Here is a 10,000-nt window from a genome sequence, read left to right as displayed (position 1 = left end):
AGCCAGGTAGCTCTCAGATGACCAAATTATCACCGTCTCTTCCAGAGTGAGGAAGTGTTGGACTTTAGAGGGGATGATGATGGTGATGATGATGATGATGATGATGATGATGATGATGATGATGATCGAACTTCTTCCTCAAAACTCGCTTCAACAACAACAACAACAACAACAACAACAACAACCACCACCACCACCAGGAGTAGATCACCCTAAACAGACTTTCCTTCATCTATAGACAAGGGGAGATAACTCAACTGTCTTAACTCAGTCTTATCTAGCCTTCTATAAATGAATAAAAATATATTAGTTATTTGATGTTTAATAGAAAAAAAAATTTAATTCGTAATAGTATGTACATTAAATAGTTTCATTTGCTGTTTGTATTTGCTTAGCGAATCAGGTTCATACATAAAGCTTGTGACGATTGTGCTTCAGAATTTTCTGGTCAGCATGAAGTCCTCATTAGTCACAGTGATTAATTAACCTACAGGATTGCAGATGTTTCCATAGAGTACTGTTGTCACATTTGGGCTGGAGCATCTGCTACATATCTCTCACTCCTGAACAGGGTTCAAAAGAGTCGCCAACCTGATAGGTCCTGAACTGTCCTGAACAGTCATCAAGGCTTCAGCCTCTGTCTCATCGACGAATTGCTGCATCCCTCTGCCTGTTCTACAAGTACTTTAATGGTGAATGCTCTGACAAACTACAAGTACCCCTTCGACGTGAATACTCTTGACAAACCTGACAAGTAACTAAAATCCACCCCTTCACAGTAGAGATCCCTAGGTGTAAGAAAGCCTTCTACTTCAATAGTTTCTTCCCCAGAACTGCTGAACTCCTGTCAGGGATTCTGTTTTACCAACTGTACTGACATGCAGAAGTTCAAGTGTGATGTGAACAGATATCTTGTTACTCATCTCCCTTCATAATATCTCTGCAACTTATGTCCCTGATAGTAACCTCCTACTTCAAAGTAGCACTGTGCCTTGTTTGGGGTGAAAATTGAATAAAAAAAAGGAAAGAAAAAAAATTATCCGTTAGATTTTTTTAAAGACACCATGTGATCACAGGAAAATATTGGGTACTTATGCACTTATGTTACCGTGCTGAAATAATAACATTATTATTTAGAAAGCCATTCTTAACATGAGAAGGGGAGTTTTATTTTTTGTAATTATTCTGTACTTTCACCTAACAATTTAATAAAAAAGGATATCGTAAAGCTTGAATTTAACTTGGAAATACTATCTTTAAAAAATAGCATGATAACATAAGTGCATAAGCACCAAATATTGTTTTGTTTACAATTTGTTGTGTTTACAAGAATGATGATGTTTGTTGCGAATTTATTAACCAATAGAAAAAAACATTATTGTAAATAATGTGAGTCCACTTTTTTAGTCCATTCTCTCTCTCAGGGGAGACAACCCTACTCTTTTATAGTTATTTCCTGCTGTTTCCACTTTTAACAGTCACCAAAAACAACAAGAAAAATAGAAATCGAATCGTATTTTTATTTCTTCTTTTTATAAAATATTTTTGCATCTTTAAGGTGTACCAAAAACAGTTTATTCAAAGTTATTAATCACCATTTCAAAAAAAAAAAAAAAAATGACATCTAGTACTTGTCCAGTTTCCATTGCAAGTCGAAATGAGGAGAGTTCTTCTCAAGAGTGACAATCGTGACGGCCGATTTGGCTCAGAACAGACAAAGTAATAGTGTAGAAGCAACATTACAACGTTCGCTCCATCGATTTGTGGTTCTGCGCTTGACACGTTTTTGCTTGCCGCACGCAGAGGCAGAGATGACCAGAGGATAATTGAGCCCTGTTTGTGTTTAAAATGTAAAAAGAAGAAAAAAGAAATTACTCAAAGTGTTTAAACACAAAATGTAACGTAAATTGTTGGTCAAAAGGAGGGTGGACCTGTAAATTCAACCTTCTTCGTTCGTCCATTCACACTATTCTCAATAACTACACCTTGGAATTTTTTTTGAAATTTTGCACAAACATTAAACATGATATGAGTAAAAAAAGTAACAGAACGGATTTTCAGAGAAAACTCCCGTTCCCCCCCCCCCCGGTGTCTTTCGGATTAAAATGGCTAAAATTGACACTTTTGTGCTTATTAAAATAAATTGGTGCCTTCGGTTTTTATAAAACTTTCTGAAAAGTTGTAACCAACTGATTTCTATATAATTTTATTTGTCTATACTTCGCGATAACTCATATTTAAATATGTTAAAGCCTTGTGTAATTTTGGGGCTAAATGGAGGGGGTGGCAAATGATGGACTTAGTCATTTCTTTTTTTTACATGGTGCAGAACTCAAATTTACATACTTTAAGGCCTAAAACTGCATCGCTTGCTCATTTTCACCAGGATTTGACGTCCCCTGGGGACTTTTGGGGCTTAATGGGAGGGGGCAAATGCTGAACTTAGTCATTTTTTCTGCTTCGTTCACTCACGGGGGACCATGCATGCTTCACATGTTATTATTTTTTTGCATTTAATCAGTTTATCTTACCCCCAAATCATATTTATCATGGCCAAGAGCCACTTGAGGATGAGTATTAATGAGATGGAATAATTATCAGCCGAAAGATGGGAATACCAATTATGCACATTTCACTATGTTTAATGCCTTATGAGAATATTAAAATTGATTAATTGCATTTGATTACTTACGGGAAGGGTTATGATAAGTGTGCTACAATCGCTTACAGGGGAGTGTTATTTTGTGTCCGCACCATGAAGACATGTTTGGAAAGGCTGTTATGTCATGTGTATGGCAACCAGCTCCCCGGTGTTTACCATGATAGTTCATAGTTGATATATCTGTTACATCAAGGGGTTGATATGATGTCAGCTATGTTTGTTTGATGTGTCTTTTCTTTGAGTTCTTGGTATCATTAGGCATCATTAATTCTCTCCTGAGAATTAATTATCTGGGCGTGGATCCTTTGTGCTGGAATTTAACACCATAAGAAATAAGTGAACAACACATGATTTTTATTTTAATAAAAATAGAATTCTTTCATTTTAACAATTAGGAAGTATTTTAAGAACTTGAGTGTTGACTGGTATGCGACTGTTCAAGATGAGTTGCACTTACAAACCGATTTACAATTCTTCCCTGGTAGTCAAACGAGAAAGAGTGGGAGAAAGAGAGATAGATCTATGCAATAAAGCTGAGATATTGCTATTTCGTAAATGTTAGGTGATGAGTTCATTGAATTTACTGCCTTTGACGTTTAGACAGTCTTTGAGTTGATATAAACTTGTGTCAATCTGACATGTTTCTAATACTACAAGGTGGAACGATAAAAGTGTTGCCCTAAAGAAAGCAACACGACAGCTTTATTTTTAAACTTTTACTGAAAAACTCAATTAACTTGAGTATGTAGTAGAGCTGACATCTATTTAATGTAGCCGCCTTCAGCCTCAATCACTTCCTTGACACAGGTTAGGAACTGAAAGCATTCCTTTTGCCATAAGCGCCAGCAGGAGCTTGACAAATACTCGGCAAATGGTGTTATGACAGGTCATGATATTCACAACATATGACCAAAAACAGTAGTCCAGCGGGGTGAGGTCGGGGGGGGGGTAGAGAGCCAATGAGAAAAGCATACAAAATCATAGCACTCCTTCTGAAGCCAAGCCTAAGTCTCTTTGGACTTGTGGGTTGGCGCCGAGTCCTGCTGCTACACACAGGGTCTGCCAGCGGCCACCTGATTGCACCAGAGGATCATCACACTGTTCAGAACATCCAAGTCCACCGTTGGGACGATTAAACAGAATCGAAATCAGGAAAATCAAAATTTCTGTGGGGGGAGGGGGGTCTTGAAATCAGTATTTTCCGATGCCAAAAAATGATTCCATTAATTATCTTATTTAAATTTGTTTAAAATAAAATCTTCCACTATTGGAAGTAATGTTGAGATAAAAAATATTGATTGATTTTAGTTTTACTATTAGTTTAAAAACTAATAGTAAAACTAAAATCTATAGACCTCCCCCCCCCACATCCACCCCCACCTCCACAAGTAAGAAAATATATGCACATCTAACCTGTATTTTTACGATAATCAAGGAAAAATAACAACTTTAATATTTAATATTTAGATATTTATAAAGAACCGGAATCAGTACTTGTGAATTTAGTAGAGAATCGGTAATTGTATTGGAATCGGAAAACATACTTCTTATGATATACTCTGGAACATTGATAAAATTTTAATATGCTGAAGAGAAAAATTATTCAACTGTCTGTCTGTCTCCCTTTTTTTCAAACTGTATCTCCATAAGGTTGCATAGCAGCGCATGATAAGTCAAATGATTGCATTCCTATCAAATTTGATGTTCTTAGGTCTATTTATCTAAAAGTAACCAGTTGACAGGCAGACATCTCCATCTTTTACATATAAATAAAACAGCAGGTTATGCATGTGTCTCTGTCTGTGTAAATATTTAACCGATAAACCCTTAAACAACTGATCACATAACACTGAAATAAACAGGAAATAGTAATCATGCACCAAGGATGGTTTATAACGAGTAAAATCTTTTATTTTAATCGGAATTCATTGAGATGAGTATTATTTATTAATTTTATTTATCGCGGACTATTATCCTCATCTTTTTTTTAGTTGTTTCATGACGTTTCGGCCAACTATCCTTCTGGCCTTCGTCAGGTGATAACCGCGACGGATATGAACTCTGAATCTCCTAACTGCATTCTCAGCAATTACTGCCTTCCGTAGTTGTTGTCGTCTCACCACGTTTTTGGCCAAGTAAGATTCAACGTCTCTATCAACTGCGCCACTTGGGACCCATGGCGCAGTTGATAGAGATGTTGAATCTCTACGGTTCCAGGTGAGAATTGTCTGAAGATAGCAGTTTCAATCCTACCTAAAGCCGGCCAGACGCTTACTTGGCCAAAACGTGGTGAGACGACAACTATGGAAGGCAGTAATTGCTGAGAATGCAGTTAGGAGATTCAGAGTTCCTATCCGTCGCGGTTACCAACTGACGAAGGCCAGAGGAATAGTTGGCCGAAACATTGTGAAGCAACTAAAAAAAGATGAGGAGAATAGTCCGCAATAAATAAAATTAACAAGTAAAATCTTTGTTTGGATGGAAGAATAACAGTACAGAAGTCGGCAAGTTGAGATGTAAAATGTCCATTTTAACTTGGCGACATATCTGTATCACAACTAAAAATGGTTTAATTTTAAAACTTTCTTATCTGCCTGTCAGGTTAGCTCAAATGGTAGGGAATGTGATTGGAACGCTAAATGAGGGGACACAGCTGGAGCGCTAAATGTTTCGGTTTCGATTCTAGCTGATAGTACTCAAGTCAATTTTTTTTTTTTTTACTTTTGAAATCAGTACGCTATATTAGGTACAATATGATGTTCAATAGAGAATTGACTTTTTAATAATAAATACGAAATCTGCATGAATTAAATTTAAGCGTATTTTACAACCGGTAAGGTTGACCCCCCCACCCATCCCACCCCCTCTGCTAGTTTATAACTATTTCTTTAATTGTGAAGAATACGTATGATTAATGGATTATTGATTTCTCTGCTTCTGAAAATCCCTGGAGGTGATGGTGGTGGTGGGGGGGGCATGCTGTGGAGATGTAAGTTAATTTAGATAATGATGATTACTGATAAGGATCAAATTCCGGAGACAGAGAACTGAAAGATGACCTCATTAACCTTTAGTTGGTTCTCAGGTGATTTTTTTTTTTCACGATAATAATAATCAGTCCTTATTTACTTGCCTCCCTACAAGGACTGAATTTCACGCATTCGATTTATAATGTGGGGAAAATCCAGCTCCCCCAAAAAAAGATACTCTGGATAGGGACAAAAATTTTAATTGTTTCAGTGTAGAACGATTTGTTTTTCACTGATCAAGGACATAAAGAATGAAGTGTAGTATCAGAACAGATAATACACTTTGCTCTGAGCCAGATTAATAACTGTGCCAAGTTTCGTTGCTCTACTGCTATGAGAATTTGGTTGGTGACATTGCTTATTGGACACTCCTTGTATATAGTTATTTCTTTTAATATAAAAGGATTTTTATTTCACTAACTGAGAAAAGATCAAGTGTAGTATCAGAACAGATACTACACTTTACTCTTAGACAAAATGCCAAAGAGTCGAAAACATGGTTGCCAAGAGTAAGTAAATAGTAAAATTAGGACCTTTATTATTCCTAATATTCATAAATGACCTCCCCGAGATGGGTATATTAGCTGATGACACCATGCCCTATAACAGGCACAAGGGGAAAACAAATGAACACATATCCAAGGAAATGGCAGAAACACTAGAGGAAGATCTCCAATCTGTAGTGGAATGGGGACAAAAATGGATGGTCACATTCAATGCTGCCAAGACTAAGCTTGTTTTCTTCAATAATTACAAGAAACCTTCTCTACCACCAATAGCAATGGCCAAAAACACATTACCTGAAAATACTTCCTTTAAACTCCTCGACTTAACGTTCACAGGGAACATGAATTGGAACAGATACATTGAGAGCATAGCCAAGGCTACTGCGAAGAAGGTTGCTCTCTCTACCATGCTAGAAAGTTACTTACGCCTAAAAGTATCCTGTACCTCTATAAGGCCACCATTCGCCCATGTATGGAGTACTGTTGTCACATTTTGGCTGGTGCATCTGCTGCTTGTCTCTCACTCCTGGACAGGGTTCAAAAGAGAGTGGCCAACCTGGTAGATCCTGAACTGTCATCTAGGCTCCAACCTCTGTTCCATCGATGAAATGTTGCATCCCACTGCCTGTTCTACAAGTATTTTAATTGTGAATGTTCTTGTACCCCCTCGAGGTAAATACACCCGACAAACCCGACAAGTAGCTAAATCCCACTCCTACACAGTAGAGATCCCTAGATGTAAGAAAGCCTTCTACTCCAATAGTTTCTTCCCCAGAATTGCTAGACTATGGAACTCCCTTCCAGGATTCTGCTTTCCCAACTGTACTGACATGCAGAAGTTCAAGTATAATGTGAACAGACATCTTACTACTCATCTCCCTTCATAATATCCCTGCAACTTATAGTAGCCCCCTACTTCAAAGTGGCACTATGCATTGTTTGGGGTGAAAATTGAATGAGTAAAAAAAAAAAAATTTTTTTTTAAATAGTCGTCCATAGTTAAGGGCGATGTGATGGCTCCTATTTCATTAATCATTAACTATTATGATTGAAGTGTAAGGGAGAATGCCACTCCTTTCCAAATATCACTCCACTTACTCTTGATGTTTTGCCTTATATGATTAACAAGGAAACATCAAAAAACATTTTTTTTTAGTCTTTGGTATGACTCAATTGAGGATTGAACCACAATCTCCCAGCCCATTAGCAAATACTCTATTACTTTACGCCTTACCGTTACACATCCATGTTTTTGTTGTAACCCAGGTTGTCGACAAATACAGCACGTTTTGTCTGTGAGATCAAAACAATCATTGAATTTTTTTTTTAATACAGCATCATAAACAAAAGAAAGAGAAATAGAAAACAAGTGAGCAAGACAGCCAGTTAACTATCATTTCTCTCATTTTTATCTTTGTTTATACGTGGTGGTAAGAATTCTAGCAAGCGATGTTAGTTTGATTTGAGAAAAGTTTTTAGTAAGTTATCCATTTTTTTTTTTTTTATGCGCAGAAATGTGGTGATGTCTTACTGATGTCCCCTTGATTCTGTGCCATAAAACTCGAGTATAAGTCCTAGTACTAATAACATTATGAGAAAGGAAGATAGTCTGATATGATTGGATGACACACGTTAGAATATTATGTTTTTCATATGGAAATATGTTTTTAAAACACATATGAAAAGGATGTATTTTAACATTAAAGCTTCCACTAAATTTGCTGTTAATTCTAACTTTTCTGTGCATTGTTTGAACAACTTTCACCAATCGTTTGTTTTTAATTTATATAAAGCCCATCAGACAATCTATCTTGGCACACTCTGTCAAAAGCCTTCTCCAGATCCATAAAAGCAAAAATACAGGTTCTTCTTCTTACCAAGATACTTCTTTTGCTTTTGTCTCACTGATGGTATTTTGCACAAACATAAAACCAAACTACATTTCATCTCTGCTTGTCTGACTTCTTAGTTGCTGCTCATTTATTCTTTCAATCACTTTCAGCATCTGATCCATCAAATTTAAGTTTCATCTATCTCATTAGCCTTTATCCTTGAGTATTTTTTAGCCTTGATAAGTAATAACTAGTGCCAGGACAACAGAACATTCTTTTCGTTGTTTTGACTCTCGAGTATATATCCGTTGATATCTTATATGTTCACAAACCCACCCGTGTGCCCGATACTACCGGTCAGTATGTAAGCCTTCTAGACCTTTTTCTCACAACTTCCCCTGAGCTATGTTCATGTTCCGTCTATCTCGTCTGGGATCTTCCGACCATTCAGTTGTATCAGTTAAGATAAAATTTAAATGCAACAAGTCTTCAGACATACCTCTCCACCATACAGTATATCGATACTCTATGGCAGACTGGGATAGCTTCTGTATATTTATATCTGATCTACCTCTGCATTCCATGTTTAAAAAGGATGTGTCCTGTATAGTATCAGACCTGACCGAATGGTTAATCATAGGTATACACCGATTCATATCATCCAAAAAATTCCAACAACAACCTAATAGCCAGCCAGGGTTCTTCCCAGAATGTGCTGCTGCCATCACACACAGAAATCACTTTTTCCATAGCTACCAACATAATAGATGTACTGAGACTAAAGCTGCTTTCAGGACTGCCAGCAACCACTGTAAAAGAGTAATAAAAAATGCAAGAGAGCTATATGCTCAGTCCGTTAACTCCAAAGGAGCTGAGCAGTGGCTTGGTTTCCACGAGTTTTGGCAAATAACAAACAGGATCTTGAATAGAAGCACGTATTCTATCCCAACCATCATCAGACAAAGCCAAACTATTTGCCACGAACTTTGCAGCTAATTCTACCTTATGCGAAGAAGGCTATCGATTCCCCGTATTTTCTCCTATAACAGACAACATGCTATGCAACATACAAATATCTGTCCGTGAGGTCGCCAAGCTAATCAAGAACCTTGATTCCAGTAAAGCAACCGCCCCTGACGGCGTTCCAATTATAGTGTTGAAAAAGCTTCAACCAGAACTTGCCCTCATACTTACGAAACTGTTTAAACATTGTCTTAAGGAGAATTGCTTCCCAACACCCTGGAAAACCTCATCAGTATGCCCTGTATTTAAGAATTCAGGTGACAGGTCATCTTCCTCTCAGTACAGACCAATAAGTCTACTGTGTATCATGAGTAAGTTGCTGGAATCCATATTAAATAAAGAAGTAGTCAACCACCTCAGCAGAAATAACCTTAGTGACATGCAATATAGTTTCCGGTCTGCTAGATATACAGCAGATGTGCTGACAATTATATATCATAGGATTAGTGAATCTCTCGACAAAGGCTTCCTTTCTAGGGCAATTGCTCTTGACATATCAAAGGGCTTCAATAAGGTATGGCATAAGGGCCTACTTCACAAGATTTCCAGCTACGGTATAACTGGAAATGTTTTCTCAATTATTAAATCATTTCTCTCCGATAGGCTCATAAGAGTAATGGTTGATAGGCAGAAATCAGAGGCCCAAAGTATTAATGCTGGAGTCTCTCAGGGGTCCATCCTGAGCCTAACTCTCTTCCTGATCTACATCAATTATCTCCCAAAACACATCCTTAAATCATTTGTTGACATCTATGCTGATGACACGACCATCTATGGCAACACATCAAAGGCCGTAAATGACAAAGTTCTCTCTAATTCTCTCTCCTCTGATCTTGAGCGCGTGGTACAATGGGGGAAGAGGTGACTAGTCACTTTTAATGCATCCAAAACCAAGCTTCTATCTTTACATCATCAACGCTCTGATCACCATCTGGCATCAATTGAAAT

At 37.3% G+C, this 10,000-nt stretch overlaps 1 protein-coding gene and 1 long non-coding RNA gene across 3 annotated transcripts in view; one reads left to right on the top strand and one right to left on the bottom strand.

Annotated features, from left to right (window-relative positions):
* Positions 1-10,000, top strand: part of LOC145263834 (ras-related protein Ral-A-like) — a 206,404-nt gene that overhangs the window by 20,396 nt on the left and 176,008 nt on the right. The window lies entirely within an intron of this gene.
* LOC145263831 (uncharacterized) overlaps positions 1,317-10,000 on the bottom strand; it is a 16,774-nt gene continuing 8,090 nt past the window's right edge. Inside the window, exons 1-2 of one of the 2 annotated variants that reach the window (XR_013864606.1) lie at positions 2,693-3,964; positions 1,317-1,833 (exon numbers count right to left, since the gene is read on the bottom strand). This is a non-coding gene — a long non-coding RNA (uncharacterized LOC145263831). Of the gene's footprint in view, positions 1,834-2,692; positions 3,965-10,000 lie in introns of those variants that run through there. The other variant, XR_013864605.1, reaches the window with a different exon arrangement.

This window comes from Euprymna scolopes, chromosome 39, assembly GCF_053919585.1.
Source record: "Euprymna scolopes isolate OS-2025 chromosome 39, ASM5391958v1, whole genome shotgun sequence".
Lineage (NCBI taxonomy): Eukaryota > Metazoa > Mollusca > Cephalopoda > Sepiida > Sepiolidae > Euprymna > Euprymna scolopes.
This window is presented reverse-complemented; position numbering and strand designations above follow the sequence as displayed.